Source organism: Scyliorhinus torazame, chromosome 4 (genome assembly GCF_047496885.1).
Source record: "Scyliorhinus torazame isolate Kashiwa2021f chromosome 4, sScyTor2.1, whole genome shotgun sequence".
Taxonomy (NCBI): Eukaryota; Metazoa; Chordata; class Chondrichthyes; order Carcharhiniformes; family Scyliorhinidae; genus Scyliorhinus; species Scyliorhinus torazame.
The window spans coordinates 130,929,300-130,946,992 of record NC_092710.1 but is presented as its reverse complement, the minus strand read 5'-3'; positions in this window follow the sequence as shown (position 1 = coordinate 130,946,992).

The window sequence follows — 17,693 nt, the reverse complement described above, 5'->3', positions numbered from 1 at the left end:
CATCCTTCTCCGCTCTAATGAGAAAAGGCCTAGCACCCTCAATCTTTCCTCGTAAGACCTACTCTCCATTCCAGGCAACATCCTGGTAAATCTTCTTTGCACCTTTTCCAGAGCTTCCACATCCTTCCTAAAATGAGGCGACCAGAACTGTACACAGTACTCCAAATGTGGCCTTACCAAAGTTTTGTACAGCTGCATCATCACCTCACGGCTCTTAAATTCAATCCCTCTGTTAATGAACGCGAGCACACCATAGGCCTTCTTCACAGCTCTATCCACTTGAGTGGCAACTTTCAAAGATGTATGAACATAGACCCCAAGGTCTCTCTGCTCCTCCACAATGCCAAGAACTCTACCGTTAACCCTGTATTCCGCATTCATATTTGTCCTTCCAAAATGGACAACCTCACACTTTTCAGGGTTAAACTCCATCTGCCACTTCTCAGCCCAGCTCTGCATCCTATCTATGTCTCTTTGCAGCCGACAACAGCCCTCCTTACTATCCACAACTCCACCAATCTTCGTATCGTCGCAAATTTACTGACCCACCCTTCAACTCCCTCATCCAAGTCATTAATGAAAATCACAAACAGCAGAGGACCCAGAACTGATCCCTGCGGTACACCACTGGTAACTGGGATCCAGGCTGAATATTTGCCATCCACCACCACTCTCTGACTTCTATCGGTTAGCCAGTTCGTTATCCAACTGGCCAAATTTCCCACTATCCCATGCCTCCTTACTTTGTGCAGAAGCCTACCATGGGGAACTTTATCAAATGCCTTACTAAAATCCATGTACACTACATCCACTGCTTTCCCTTCATCCACATGCTTGGTCACCTCCTCAAAGAATTCAATAAGATTTGTAAGGCAAGACCTACCCCTCACAAATCCATGCTGACTATCCCTAATCAAGCAGTGTCTTTCCAGATGCTCAGAAATCCTATCCTTCAGTACCCTTTCCATTACTTTGCCTACCACCGAAGTAAGACTAACTGGCCTGTAATTCCCAGGGTTATCCCTAGTTCCTTTTTTGAACAGGGGCACGACATTCGCCACTCTCCAATCCCCTGGTACCACCCCTGTTGACAGTGAGGACGAAAAGATAATTGCCAACGGCTCTGCAATTTCATCTCTTGCTTCCCATAGAATCCTTGGATATAACCCGTCCGGCCCGGGGGACTTGTCTATCCTCAAGTTTTTCAAAATGCCCAACACATCTTCCTTCCTAACAAGTATTTCCTCGAGCTTACCAATCTGTTTCACACTGTCCTCTCCAACAATATCGCCCCTCTCATTTGTAAATACAGAAGAAAAGTACTCATTCAAGACCTCGCCTATCTCTTCAGACTCAATACACAATCTCCCGCTACTGTCCTTGATCGGACCTACCCTCGCTCTAGTCATTCTCATATTTCTCACATATGTGTAAAAGGCCTTGGGGTTTTCCTTGATCCTACCCGCCAAAGATTGTTCATGCCCTCTCTTAGCTCTCCTAATCCCTTTCTTCAGTTCCCTCCTGGCTATCTTGTATCCCTCCAATGCTCTGTCTGAACCTTGTTTCCTCAGCCTTACATAAGTCACCTTTTTCCTCTTAACAAGACATTCAACCTCTCTTGTCAACCATGGTTCCCTCACTCGACCATCTCTTCCCTGCCTGACAGGGACATACATATCAAGGACACGTAGCACCTGTTCCTTGAACAAGTTCCACATTTCACTTGTGTCCTTCCCTGCCAGCCTATGTTCCCAACTTATGCACTTCAATTCTTGTCTGACAACATCGTATTTACCCTTCCCCCAATTGTAAACCTTGCCCTGTTGCACGTACCTATCCCTCTCCATTACTAAAGTGAAAGTCACAGAATTGTGGTCACTATCTCCAAAATGCTCCCCCACTAACAAATCTATCACTTGCCCTGGTTCATTACCCAGTACTAAATCCAATATTGCCCCTCCTCTGGTTGGACAATCTACATACTGTGTTAGAAAAGCTTCCTGGACACACTGCACAAACACCACCCCATCCAAACTATTTGATCTAAAGAGTTTCCATTCAATATTTGGGAAGTTAAAGTCGCCCATGACTACCACCCTATGACTTCTGCACCTTTCCAAAATCTGTTTCCCAATCTGTTCCTCCACATCTCTGCTACTATTGGGGGGCCTATAGAAAACTCCTAACAAGGTGACTGCTCCTTTCCTATTTCTGACTTCAACCCATACTACCTCAATAGGGTGATACTCCTCGAACTGCCTTTCTGCAGCTGTTATACTATCTCTAATTAATAATGCCACCCCCCCACCTCTTTTACCACCCTCCCTAATCTTATTGAAACATCTATAACCAGGGACCTCCAACAACCATTTCTGCCCCTCTTCTATCCAAGTTTCCGTGATGGCCACCACATCGTAGTCCCAAGTACCGATCCATGCCTTAAGTTCACCCACCTTATTCCTGATGCTTCTTGCGTTGAAGTATACACACTTCAACCCATCTCCGTGCCTGCAAATACTCTCCTTTGTCAGTGTTCCCTTCCCCACTGCCTCATTACATGCTTTGGCGTCCTGAATATCGGCTACCTTAGTTGCTGGACTACAAATCCGGTTCCCATTCCCCTGCCAAATTAGTTTAAACCCTCCCGAAGAGTACTAGCAAACCTCCCTCCCAGGATATTGGTGCCCCTCTGGTTCAGATGCAACCCGTCCTGCTTGTACAGGTCCCACCTTCCCCAGAATGCGCTCCAATTATCCAAATACCTGAAGCCCTCCCTCCTACACCATTCCTGCAGCCACGTGTTCAACTGCACTCTCTCCCTATTCCTAGCCTCGCTATCACGTGGCACCGGCAACAAACCAGAGATGACAACTCTGTCTGTCCTGACTTTCAACTTCCAGCCTAACTCCCTAACTTGTTTATTACCTCCACACCCCTTTTCCTACCTATGTCGTTGGTACCAATGTGCACCACGACTTCTGGCTGCTCCCCCTCCCCCTTAAGGATCCTGAAGACACGATCCGAGACATCCCTGGCCCTGGCACCCGGGAGGCAACATACCTTCCGGGAGTCTCGCTCGCGACCACAGAATCTCCTATCTATTCCCCTAACCATTGAATCTCCTACAACTATTGCTTTTCTATTCTCCCCCCTTCCCTTCTGAGCCCCAGAGCCAGACTCAGTGCCAGAGACCTGGCCGCTAGGGCCTTCCCCCGGTAGGTCATCCCCCCCAACAGCATCCAAAACGGTATACTTGTTTTGAAGGGGAACGGCCACGAGGGATCCCTGCACTGTCTGCCTGTTTGTTTTTTTCCCCCTGACTGTAACCCAGCTATTCTTGTCCTGTACCTTGGGTGTGGTTACCTCCCTGTAACTCTTCTCAATCACCCCCTCTGCCTCCCGGATGATCCGAAGTTCATCCAGCTTCAGCTCCAGTTCCCTAACACGGTCTTTGAGGAGCTGAAGTTGGGTGCACTTCCCGCAGGTATAGTCAGTGGGGACACCGGTGGTATCCCTCACCACCCACATCCTACAGGAGGAGCATGTAACTGGCCTAGCCTCCATCCCCTCTTACCTTAAAGAATATAGCTGCTGTGTGGACTAACTAGATCTCCGCCCTCCGACTCTGCTCCCAGTCAGCTACACTTCCTGTAAACACCTGGCTCTCTTTGCACTCTTTGCGGAAATGTCGGAAACAAAATGAAAGGAGCACCTTACTCCCTCCTCACCTAACTCCCTCGGTCACCAAACTCTCACTATCGCACTCAAAAAGCACCAAATTCAGCACTCCCTCGGTCACCAAACTCTCACTATCGCACTCAAAAAGCACCAAATTCAGCACTCCCTCGGTCACCAAACTCTCACTATCGCACTCAAAAAGCACCAAATTCAGCACTCAGTGCACTGACAAATACTGATTCCGTTTTTTTGAAGAACTTATTGCAATATTGGTCCCAACAGATGTCACAGATTTTGGATTTAAAAACCAAAACTTTGGAAAAATACCTCACGAAGAATGGTATACATCAGATCAGATTCATGCTGTGAATGGCAAGGAATTGCATAAGGAGCTGCAATTGAATAATAAAAGATATTTTCTGTGAGAAATGTTCAAATTGTTGAATTACTTCTTATTTATTTTGAATTATTTTACAAAAATAAAGAATTGTATCAGATTTGCGTTTATATTGTGCTTTCTCAGCTGAAGATCACCAAAGTAGCTTGCCATCAAGAACCACAGTCAGTTAAATTAATAATTGATATGGAAAGATGAAAGGCAGTATGCTAAATTTGCTTTGTAAAATGTGGATGAAACTTAAACATCATCTTGATGTGCTCCCAAGGCAGAACACAAGTGCTTAAATGGGAAGACGTTACAGTGACTGCTCGGAAGTGTACTGGTACAATAAGGGTAGATGAAGCCTTTGGCATTCTTTTTATTCAGGCAGAGGAAATATTCACTAACACAATGATCTCCTCAGACAGTTCTAGCTAAAACATGTCCCAACGCTCCATGGAACAATTGTTTAATGCACTGATATTCAATTGAGATCTGGGTATACTATTTCACACTATTTTAAAGAGAAAGCTCCTTTAGTATTAGTTACATTCTCAATGAGAATTTTTTTAGCATCTTGTGGGTTTTGTATTGTACAGGAGGGAAGAAGGAAGATAGCACCAGAGAAAAAACAGTCTTGAAACCTATTTTGGTTGTCAGCCATGATTCCGTTGGTCGCACTCTTGCCTCTGAATTGGAAGGTTGTGGGATCAGCTGAGTCCCACTGCAGGACTTGAGCAGAAAAATCAAAGCCAACAGTCCAGAGCAGTCCTGAGAGAGTCTTTCAGGCAAAATGTTAAATCGTGGCCCTTCTGCCCTCTCAGGAAGACACAAAAGATTCCAAGACACAATTTTGAAGCGTGGTATCTTTGGTATCCTCATCAATTTTTATTGCTTAATAAACAGCACAAAAGCAGATTATCTCATCATTATCACATTGCTGTTGATAGTAGCTTGCTGTGCACATATTGGTTGCTGTGGTTCCTGTGGATACACTTCAGAAAAGTACTTCATTGCCTGTGAAGTCCTTTGGGAAATTCAATGGTCATGAAAGGCGCTCTATAAAGGCAATTTTTTTTCTCTACTTTCCCGGAACACAAAGTAACATTTGTATTATCATGTACTCTATTCTGTTCCCAAAGGAAATTGAACAAGTTGTCAACAGTATCAGTTTAATGTTACAGTCTATGCTCGATTATGACTAATTGTTTTACATCAATAATCTGGATTCAAATCCCTAGGACAAATTGGTCAATTATACATATAAAACTACGGGAGACAGTTGAATCTGATGAGGTAGATGAGGATCTAATATTATTCCCATCAAATCTTTGTCACATTCTGATGAGTATGTAGCTACTGTTTATTTATGAAATATGTAATACCTTTTACTTTACCACAGGCGTTGCCATGGGAAATTTTTTAACAATATCAACAGAAATAGCACAGTGGTTAGCATTGTTGCTTCACAGCTCCAGGGTCCTAGGTTTGATTCCCGGCTTAGGTCACTGTCTGTGTGGAGTCTGCACATTCTCCCCGTGCCTGGGTTTCCTCCGATTGCTCCGGTTTTCTCGCACAAGTCCCGAAAGATGGGCTTGTTAGGTGAATTGGACATTATGAATTCTCCCTCTGTGTAACCGAACAGGTGCCAGAATGTGGTGACGAGGGGATTTTCACAGTAACTTCATTGCAGTGTTAATGTAAGTAATATTTGACAATAAAGATTATTTAAAAAAATAAGAAGAAATCACGAAACTCCTTTCACACAAAGGACAGTGAAATGCAAAACTTGCTCTGTCAAATAACTTGGGAATGCTGGGGCAATTGAAACTTTCATGACTGGGATTGATTGATTTTTTTTTGTGAAGGGTATCAAGGGATACAGAACAAAGGTGAGTAAATGGAGTTGAGGTCATATCAGCCAATATCTAACTGAATGGCAGATCTGACTTGAAAAGCTCTATGGCAAACCTTTGCTATGATGTTAATACTTGGAAGCAGGATAAGACAGGGGAGGTGAAGTTCTTGAGCCAAAGTCTGATGGATTAGGGGTGGCTCAGAAACTGAGACTACCTGCAGTTAGGTCTGTGAATGGGGAGAAGTGAAGCTTGAGGAGGTGAACCTGGACCTGCAGAGTCCTGTGGAATGCTTGTGGAGTCAACGGATCGAGGGCTCCTATTGCACCTGATTGCACAGAAGTATAACTTAACAAAATCTTGGAGGCCGCTTCTTGAGCAGTTGCCAGGACATGACAGGATTAGATGGAGTTTCCATGACATAAGCTCTGCCCATTTGGATCTGAATTTGACATTGGGTTCCACCCTGATTTGCATGTGTAAGGCGCCCGCAGTGCAGATTGGGCACAGGATTGCCTCTGATGTTGGCCCCACAATGCTTAACTCCAACTGGGCAAAGTAGAGTGTAATCTCTCTCCCAATGGCTTTTACTGGCAGTTAAAATGCCAAACAGACAAAACAGTTTTTTTTCATTTCTAATTTTGCTTGAGGGTTGTTAATTTTTATTTGCTGGTTCTGCAATAACAGCGCAAGATAAAGAGTCTGCTTACATTAAATTATGCCTTCCCCTCAGCACTTAAAATATCCGTATCATGCCCTGTTTCAGTCTCGCATTCTGCAATTCACAAAATTCAATTCTTTGAGTCCTCAAAGTCAGAGTTGATGCCCTGGCTTGAATTGGTGATCGCGTTACTTAAACCGTTTCCAATGCATTCGATGGATCGGATTCTCTGCCCCGCCGCGCCACATTTCCATTTCACTCCGCCGGCGGGATGGTCTGTTTCGCCGGCTAGACAATAGTGTTTCCCATTGTGGGGCAACTCCATACCATCGAGAAACCCCCAGGCTGCTGGCAAAATGGAGCATCCCACCGGCAGAGAATCCAGCCCGATGTCTTTTCAAAGGTCAAGGCTGCAGAATTCTACTGTTCGCAAACTGGCATCTGTGCTACGTGTGCACTCATCTGGAGTGGGTAGAGCAATTTTGATGAAGGCGTTAGCACCGGAAGTATGCAGAATATTTGTTATTTACAGCACAGGAGGAAGCCATTCGGCCCATCATGTCTGCACCAGCTCCCAAAACAGCTGCCCAGCTAGTCCCATTCCCCAGCCCTATTTCCGTAGCTCTCTCAATTCATCACTTTCAAATATGTATCCAGCTCTTTTTTAAAACCTCCTATGGAATCCACTTGCACCACTCTCCCAGGCATTCCAAATCCCAACAATTCTCTGAGTAAAGAGATGTTTCCTCAACTTACTCCTAGCTCTCTTGCTGACCATCTTGAAATTGTAACCCCTAGTCACTGACAGACCAACTTATGGAAACAGAATATCCTTCTTTACCCTGCCAAAATTGTTCATAATTTTCAACACCTCAATAAAATCACTTCTTAATCTTCTCTGCTCCAAAGAGAAAAAGCCTAATTCTCCAATTTTTCCTTGCAGCTAAAATTCCTCATTCCTGGTATCATTCTAGTAAATCTCCTCTCCACTATCTCAAGCACTTTAACATCCTTCCTTCAATTAGGTGCCAGAACTGAACATACTACGCAGGTTATGATGTCAGTTAGTGTGTAAAGTTGCTTTGGCTGTAGCGATTTCAACCTCAATGCTCCAGTTAACACCCTTTCTTAACCTTGCAAACTGAACATGCATTCAGCAAAAAGAAGGACCCCAACAACAATATTTAAAGGGATCATCAATTACTTTCAGATCAGTTGCTGATTCTCGGCACGGTGACACAATGCTGCCTCACAGTGCCAGGGACCCGGATTTAATTCAGGCCTTGGATGACTGCCTGTGTGGAGTCTGCACGTTCTCCCCTTGTCTCTGTGGGTTTCCTCTGGGTGCTCCTGTTTCCTCCCATAGTCCAAAGATGTGCAAGTTAGGGGAATTGGACATGTTAAATTCTTCTTTAGTGTCTGAAGATATGCAGGTTAGGTGGGGTTATGGGGTTATGGAGATAGGACAGGGGAGTGGGTCTCGGCAGGGTGCTCTTCCAGAGGGTCGGTGCAGACTCAATGGGCCGAATGGCCTCCTTCTCACTATAGGAATTCTATGGATCTATGATGTCTTTTGACTTGCTGAGTTAATAATAGTTCCTGGTGGTTTGTCTTCATATTTAAAGCTGGTGTGTTCCACAGGAAGTGGTACGGCACATGGTGAAGACATTGGTTTTCACTTCAGGACTATGCTCATGCTACTTGCTCTTAGTCATTCTGTAGTTATCCCACCACCCCGCCACTCCTTGGCCTGTCCCATAACAAGGATAATCAGCAGAGGCAACACAAGTGAGGACCAACAGCTAGAAGAATGAGGAGGAGTGGGACAATGGCTCTGAGCAGGAAACCATTGCACTCAGGATCTTCAGGGAGTGATTCTGTTAAACACAACCTTAGCGAGGAACGAGGGGTGGAATTTTCAAAATAGAGCTCAAAAGTTTCCTCTAACTGAGTGCACTCTTACTGTCTGACTATGCTCAGGAAACCATGCAGGTGAATATCCTGGTAGCAGTCAGTATTCTATCCACTGAAACATCAGTAGTTGAGCCACTATGTAAAACCAGAGTGTGGCTGCTGAAAATTAAGGGCTTTCCGATGAATAGCTGGCTCAAGAGTTCAACCAAAGCACACCTGGTAAGCATGGATATGGCAAACACCATTCTGTCATACATTGGAATGCTCAAACCATACATCAGCTGCCTACATGATTCTGGAGGAGCCCTGTGGCACTTCTAGGCTACATGACAGCAAACTGTGCTTATAAGGTAATAGATTGTGGTTGCATGACTTCAGTTTCAGCTTCCACTGTAGTACTTAGACTTTGTATAGCTCCTGTATGTGCTGCAATGGAAGCTGAGAAATTGGCCTCTGTCGTATACTGGTTAGCTGCCACTGCCTCCATGTGTGTGCGACCTTGTTCCACAAGAGAGAGTGGAAAGTGTGTCACTGAGTATGGTGCAATGTATCTGCCATGGTTGAATAGCTGGCAGTGTGTGCAAGGTGTGAGATGTGAGTTTGAGGCTTGCAACAGTGCTGAGTGTGTGAGGGAGAGATGAAGCTAACCAAGCTCGGTCTGTATCGTGATTGGTGGAAGTTGAAGGTGAGGAATAAGGATGGGGTGCACCGAGCAGTGAAGCTAGAGGTATATTTGGTGAAATGTGGCATGTGGCATGTGAAGATGCATTCCTAAACCTTGACTACTCCTGTGAGGTCATTGAGTTTCCTTCAACAGTGCAGTAATGTCTTCAGGGCTGCACTACTGACAATGACCTGCACAACTAACAGCTTCCAATGCCTTCTCAAAGTGTCTCTGGAGGTGGCCATCTAGCTCCATGTTAATTAAGAACTCCTCTTAATCTCATGCATTAGAGAACTTTAGAGCCTCCTCTCTGCCATTTCTGTGTCTTTCACAGCGAGGTCAAAGTCACTTGTGGAGTTAATTATTACTAGCCAAAACACACCTCCACTTTAAGGAGGTACAGACTTGTTTAAGTAGCATGTGCGAATCTCTCATGACTGTAGCATGCAACCACTCAACAATGCCCTTGGCATGGCTGCACACAAATGAGCAGGCAGCATGAATTTTGCATGAAGAAAAGGTCGTGGATGATAATCACGTGTAATGATTCCTGTGCTCATTTTTAAGAGCTGTTTAGCACAGGGCTAAATCACTGGCTTTGAAAGCAGACCAAGGCAGGCCAGCAGCACGGTTCAATTCCTGTACCAGCCTCCCCAAACACGCGCCGGAATGTGGCAACTAGGGGCTTTTCACAGTAACTTCATTTGAAGCCTACTTGTGACAATAAGCAATTTTATATTTATTTATATTTTTTATTATTTTTGGGCCTAATACAATTTTTCACCCAGGGCCTGTAATTATTGTTTAATGTGAAACTCTTGGACTGAACACCTGGAAGAAAGAGTTGCACCCAACCTTTCAAACTTGGTTTCAGAACTGAATTAAAAGATACAGTTAAAATTGCATGTCCTGGATTGCAGTAGGCTGCCCTTGAGATTCACCCAAGTGCTTGATTAGATTCATGCTGAGAATGGCTTCACATTGATTCAATCACGAGTTGATAACGAGTTCCAAATCTCTCTCTCGTTTATTGTTTTTCCACTTTTCGTTAGTGGAAATCCATTCTCATGTGTATCATATTCCTTTTTGATTTGAGTAATCTTAGCAGGGACCCTGGCTTGCTAATAGTATTTTCCCTGGAAAGAGGGAAAGGTATTTGTGGTTAATTCTGAAACCACTGAATTTATGATCAGATAAATTGCCCATAAATGTAAAATACCTTTGTTAATATTAAAAGTGACATTCTTTTGTCGGGCGACTTAATTGTGCATATGTCTTTGAATTGTAAAAAATATCCTCTAAACTTATCACTTAACTAATTATCACAGCATCAACAGAAAATTCTATCATATTAGGACACGTACACTGATCCATATTATTCTTAAAATGGGTAAATAGCTGCAAGCCGATTCTTATTAACTTTTACAACACTACCCCCAATTCTTTAGAATGGCTGGCACTTATAATTTGTGGAAGATTTTTTTATTTGTGGGCAAGGGAGGAGGAGGGGGCATATGGTGTTGAAGTCTGCGGCCAAAACAATTTCCTAAAATCAATCTCAAAATCAATCCTAACAACTGTTGCGATTTTCTAAGCTTTTTGCTTCTAAGGTGATCGGGGTTGGTGAAGAGCGGGGAGAAGGCTCAGGTGGAGCATAGATCAGTTGGGCTGCATATCTGTTGTAAACACTCATAAAAGTCGTAGAATACATACAGTACAGAAGGAGGTCATTTGGCCCATCGAGTCTGCAACAAACCTCATAAAGAGTGCACACCTAGACCCCAACCCTGCCCTATCTCCAAAACCCCAGCAGGCCTTTGGGCACTAAGGGGCAATTTAGCATGGCCAATCCACCTAACCTGTACATCTTTGGACTGTAGGAGGAAACCGGAGCACCCGGAGGAAAGCCACGTAGACACCGGGAGAATGTGCAAACTCCACTCAGTCACCTGAGGTCAGAATCGAACCCCGGTCCCTGGTGCGTTGGGGCAGCAGTGCTAACCACTGTGCCACCCGATGGGCTACCAGCGGGCTATTGCGGATTACTAACTAACCTATCAATTCCCCTCCTTATAGCCTCTATGCTCTTTTGGGGCATATTGGTGGAACCCCCATGAAATGTTTTGAGAATCGTTCTCACAATCAGCACCAGACCAACTGGCTTCTAATTCTTATTTCTTCTCTTTTGGTCTGAATATTCTGATGGCCGATGTAATTTTTGGGATTTCAGAAACCGCCTGAATGGTGTAAAAACGATCTCAGAGCCTCAACTACTTCCTTCGGGATTCTCGAGTGTATTTTTGGCCCAATTTCTGACAAGTAGAAAACTCTACTTTGGCTAGCAGTTCCGCTTCTATTAATTTTCCAGTGCTCTGAATCTTCCAGCTATGTTTATTTAAGTAGAAACCATTTTCCACACAGTCAATAATACATTATATCAGGTTTTCCCCATTATAAATAATTACAGCAGTAAACCACTGACTCTTGCTTAAATTCCATGATATAAATCTTGATGACACAATTACATCCCTTGCACTTTTGGCAATAAGCATCTTTGCAAATGTGCTGGAGAAACAAAATTATTGTTCTGACGAATAATTTATTTGTTCAGTACTACAATTCAACCAGAGACTAAATTAAAATGTTGGATGGAAGGGGAGTATGCACAATATAGGAGAAGGCCACATAAGACATTACCGATGATTCCAGAGACTATTCACTTGTATCATATCTGTTAACTTAATGTAAAATTTAACCGAAAGGTTGTCACCATGAAGGAAAAAAAAATAAAGAGGTTGAAAAATTAACAGACAGTTTTTATAAGCTAAGTTAAATGGGAATGTTCCAAGGTAATTTAAAAAATTGTAAAGTTTTTATTTGTCCTTTAGATGTAGAGTTTTCTGGGAAGGCTTAGGATGAGTTTACTTTTTCTGATTCATTTTAATCTTTATATCTGCAATCAACCATGTGTCCTTCTTTTGTCCCTTAAATGAATGCGTGCCTAGTCTGTACATGAGCTATCACATCTTTGAAAGATTTCCATGCTGATTTACTGCTTTACCTGCCAATCTTTGATTCCAATTAATTGGGGGCATATCTCTTTTCAACTCACTGAAAGTAGTCCTCCTACATTTGAATATTTTCACCTTTGATTGTACCTTGTCATTTGCCACAGTGACTCAAGACCTGGGCCGGGATTCTCCCCTACCCAGCGGGGCGGGGGGTCCCGGCGAGATGGAGTGGCGGGAACCACTCTGGCGTCGGGCAGCCCCAAAGGTGCGGATTTCTCCGCACCTTTGGGGGCCAAGCCCTCACCGTGAGGGGCTAGGCCCATGCCGGAGTGGTTTCCGCTCCACCGGCTGGCGTGGAAGGCCATTGACGCCACGCCAGCCAGGGCAGAAAGGACTTGGCCGGCCGGCGGAAGTCCGCGCATGCGCGGGAGCATCAGCGGCTGCTGACGTCATCCCCGCGCATGCGCAGGGTGGGGGGTGGGGGGGGGTCTCTTACGCGTCGGCCATGGTGAAGGAAAAGAGTGCCCCCACGGCACAGGCCCGCCCACGGATCGGTGGGCCCCGATCGTGGGCCAGGCCACCGTGGGGGTACCCCCCGGGGCCAGATCGCCCCGCGCCCCCCCCCCCCTCCAGGACCCGGGAGCCCGCCCGCGCCGCCTAGTCCCGCCGGTAAGAGAGGTGGTTTGATTCTCGCTTGTGTGACAGGCATTCCAGCAGCAGGACTTCGGCCCATCGCGGGCCAGAGAATCGCCGGGGGGGCTCTCCGGTGCCGGAGAATTCGGCTACCAGCGGGGCGGGATTCACGCCAGCGCCCGCCGATTCTCCAACCCAGCGGGGGGTCGGAGAATCCCCCCCCGATGTAATTTTGATCACTATTTCCTGTGTTCCAGTGACACATGCTTCATTTGTCCCTGGAGATGCTGGGTCGTTAAGTATGTTCAAGGCAAATTTGCTTATCTATCTCTTTCTCACTATTTGAGAAGGTGATCCACCCACCAGCATAATACCTGCTCTTTTATTTCTTAATTCTACCCAAATCCCTTAAATCCGCATGTATACCATCCCTTTCTGGTGCTTATTGTCACTCTGGGTGGAATTTTCCAGCACTTCCTGCAGGCGAGATCTTCTGGTCTTGCTGAAGATAACCCCACCCCGACAGTGTGTTCCCGGCAGTGGGTTCCCCGGTGGAGGGACGGCTGAGCCATGCAAAATGCTGTAGACCTCGGTGGGACCGGAAGACCCTACTGGTGGCCAATGCCACTGGAACATCCTGCACTTTTTCATTATCTCATGTAGCTTTTTAAAAACTCATTCACGAGTTGCAGGTGTCACAGAGCCAACATTTATTGCTCATCCTTAATCACCCTTGAGAAGGTGGTGGCGAGCTGCTGTCTTAAACGGCTGCAACCTGTATGGTGATACTACTGTTACAAATTGGAGAGAACACAGGCACAGGCTCCCTTTTTCTTTCGAACACAGGTGGAAACCATGGGCTGGATTCTCTGATCGCATTCGGCGAACGCACGGAATCGGGGCTGGCGCCGCTTTCACGATGCTCCGCCCCCTCCAAAGCGGCGAACTCGGAGAGTACGGCACGCACTGTATTCACGGTCTCATGACATTGTCTAAGGCCCGTCCCCCTATGCTCCGCCCCCGACCGGCCGGGTTCCCGACAGTCGTGTGTAGTCTCATTCATTGGGAACTCGGCGTGGAGTAGCCCGGGGGCCATCGTGCACCTGGAGGGAGGAGGAGGTGCCCGACAGGTGCTACCGGTTCACATGAGGCCTTTCCACCTCCTCCTCCTCAGCCCACTGGGCGGCCAGCTCTCTAGCCTGGGCGGCTGCCTCCTGTTCTTCTACGGCATACTCCGCTGCTGCATGCTCCGCTACTGCAGCTTCCACCTCCTCCTTGGACAGCACCAGCTCATACAGCTGCAGGACATCCCCCAGGGTTGTGGCGACTAGCAGGAAGGCCACCATTGCTGGTTGAATTCCAATATACATTGACTGCAGTGGGTGAAAGGCCGACATGTTAACATGGTGCATACTCCCATGCCCAAACAGGTCCAATGGGCCACATGATGACCCCGGATTGCACCGCGGACTGTGCCCCTGCCCCGTCGTTGTTCGGCACTGTGGGGACTTTGGCCCTGGCGCCCACCCCCGATGCCATGTGTACCATTGAATGGTGCTGTCCTTGTCAGCGGTACGCTCCGTGGCCCCCACCTGATGCCCTCTGTAGGGCCTACAGAAGCGTTGCCCTTGAGTGGACTTCATTATGCCCCGTCGGTGGGTTAGGGTTAGGGGGGTTATGGTGGGTGCGGAACCCATAGGGAGTGTGGGGGAGGGACTGGGGTAACCATATGGCCAGTGTCATTCTGCAGAATCAGGGGCCAAGGTGGATGGTCAGTGGGGTGCACAGTAAGATGGCTGTCTTGCAGGCCGCAGCAATAAGGGTCCGTGACTGGGAACTGCCCCAGTCCCATGGGGGGTCACCCTGGCCACTCAGCTGGTTTCTCAAGTCACACCCCTCCCCCTCAGTCCTGGCAGGGCTCTCCCCTCACCCCAGCCAGCCCGGCCAGTGTCCGGCAAGGCAGCCCACAATCAAGCCTGTCTTTGTCCTACCTCCTCTCTCCCTCATCAGCCACGATGCTGGTTTCACCATTTTTAAAAACACAAGTGAACCGTGCTGCCGGGAACTCGGCCCATCCGAGGCGGAGAATCACGGAGGCCCTGGGAGAATATCGGTTCGGGCCCGCTAATGATATGCAATCGGTATTTACTGTATGTGCGTTCCAAACTACTTTGTCGCTGTAGGTGATGGAGAATTGTGATTGTGCGTCAAATTGGCGCCCGCCTCGATCCGATTCTCCAGCCCAATAGGTGTTCCGATTCCAGTGTCAACCAATGGAGAATCCCGCTCCAGGTCTTCAAAGTCAGGCTAAATGTAGGCTTACGTTAGTTTCGGGCATGGTGGGGACGCGTCCCATCCAGGATGATTTCGTTGGAGGTGAGCAGTACGTAAATTTGCTGCCGAGAATATAGGGCGGGATTCTCCGTCGCCCGACGCCAATATCATAATCAGCGATCGGGCGGATAATCCATTCCATCCCCCAATTCGGGGCCGGCGCCGGTTTGACGCTGGTCAGCCATGCTCCATCCCCTTGAAAATGGCGTAATCACATCGCGCGCCGCACGCCGTTGCCACGGCATTGGTGCATTATCGGCAGGCCCTCCCGAGATGCTCCGCCCCCCGATGGACTGAGTTCCCATCCTTAAGGGAGTCGTGTTGTCTCAGCAGTCGGGAACCAGGCGTGGCGGCTGTGGACTGTGTCCAGCGGCCCCACACTTGGCCGGGATCCATGCCGCTGACCGCGGGGGCTTCCACAAGCGCTGTGGGTATCGTTGGGGTTGGCCAAGCGGTGGCCAGGGGGTGGCCTGTGGGGTCACGGATGGCAGGTCGGGTCCGCGCAAGCCGGGTGCCATGTTGTACGGCCGTTTCCAGCGAGGGAGCCGGGAGTTTCACCCGGTGCCAGTGCTAGCCCCTCACCGGTCCCGGAATGGGTGAGGCGTTCGCCGCCGACTTTTGGGAATTCTCCGTTTGAGCCGGCACTTAGCTGCTGAAACGGAGAATCCAGCCCATAGTGTCAGGGTGAGCTGCTGCACTGCAGCAACAAAGCTACTTGAGTCAAACCTGCCAAACATGCAACCTCCTTCAGCTGGAAAGACAAGGGCAGCAGGCACGTGGGAACAATGTCATGATATTCAGGTAAACATCATGGTACAAACATACATACATACTGATGGACAGATCAACAGACCAATGAACACACGCACAACACCACAGCCAATCACAGGCAAGAGCATACACAGTACAAAACAGGGAACACGACACTTCCCGGGCATTCCAGCAGGAGGCAGCTCAGGGCACAGAGCTCACAGCAAGCCACTCAGACATCCACCATGTGCTGAGTGCCACTCCAAGATAGTATTAGGAATAGGTCCACAGATTCTAGGGTTATGATCGAACCTCAGTAACCAGTTTAACCACTGTAAATAAATGTTAGTAATAAAACTGAGTTGTACCATTCGCAACCATGTTGGTTCATCTGTGTAGCAGAGCACCCAACACGTCAAACACCTCCACCTCCAATATCCCCTCCAAATCACATGCTACCCTGCCTTGGAAATACACCATAATTCCTTCATCATCGATGGGTCAAAGTTCTGGGACTGCCTCATTAACACTAATAGGCCTGTTAATGCTGCAATTCTGTCACAATGAAGTGAATTCTCTTGTTATGGATGAGAGCAGCTGTTATGGAGTGGGGAAAGGCGAGGGTGGTATTTTTAAAGTTTATGTAAGAACATGGGCTGGTTTCTCCAATATTGAGACTATATCCCCACGCCGGCGTGGGAACGGTGACGTTTTACCACCGAGAAAATGGCGTAAAACAGTTTGGCTGGGGGCTAGCATCAAGGCAGCGTAGAGAACCCAGCTCTAGCTGCTAGCAGCCGCGCCATGCAACAGTGCCCCCAGCCCCTGACAAAATACACCCTGCCCGCGGATCGGCCCTCCCCCTGATGCTCCGCCTCCGACCGGCCGCGTTCCCGACGGCGTCGGTCGCATGTGGTCTCATCCGTTGGGAACTCGGCGTGGCGGCTGCCGACTCAGTCCAGCGCCGCTACAGTCGGGGGAGGGGGAGGGTGAGGTTAAGGTTGGTGTGGGGGTGAGGGTGGTGTTGGGGTGGTGTAGGGTGAGTGTGGTATGGGGGTGAGGGTGGGGGGGGAAGTGTTGTGGGGGGGGGGGGCGGTGGAGGGATGACACACGTGTCATGGGAAAGTGCAACTCAGCAGGGTCTCACTTCCTTGCCCACAGCTGACCTCCACCCTGGCGACCTCCCTTTCCTCCGGTCAATTGACCACATCCAGGGCCCTCTGCTTTGCCACGGTGTGGGGCCTCAGGTCCGGCAGTCCCCTCCAGCTTTTTCCAGCTTCCGGCGGTTATGAGCGGCCTTCCCCAGGGGGGGGGGGGGAACAGAAAATAACAGTGTTAGCCAGTCCACCGCATGCAATCCGGGGAGGGGGGCGGGTTGCAGGTGGTCTCAGTGGCCAGGGCACCCGGCCATAGTGGCCTGTATGGGTGCCGGCATGTGGTGTAGGTGGGGGTTTTCCGGCCCTCCGGGTGGGGGTCGGGGGGATGGGGTTGGGTTATGGGAGTATGGGATGGGGGTTGGTGCCAGGGGCGCAGTGCTGCCTACACATCCTGACCGCCCTGAGGAGCTTTTTAATGGAATTGTTGGCCAGTTGTTGCTGCTCACCAACTCTGCCGCCTGCATCCAGGCACAACGGACCGCGGCGGCTTGCAGCCTCCTTCCATTGCTGGGGTACCGGGTGGCTCGCCTCTCCTCTGCAACCAGGAGTGTCTCGAGCTTGGCGTCGATGAATCTTGGGGCCGCTCTCCTCGCTGCTATCTTGTTGACTGGGATGGTGTGTGTGTGGGGAGTGAACTGTGACTATGTGGCTGCAGT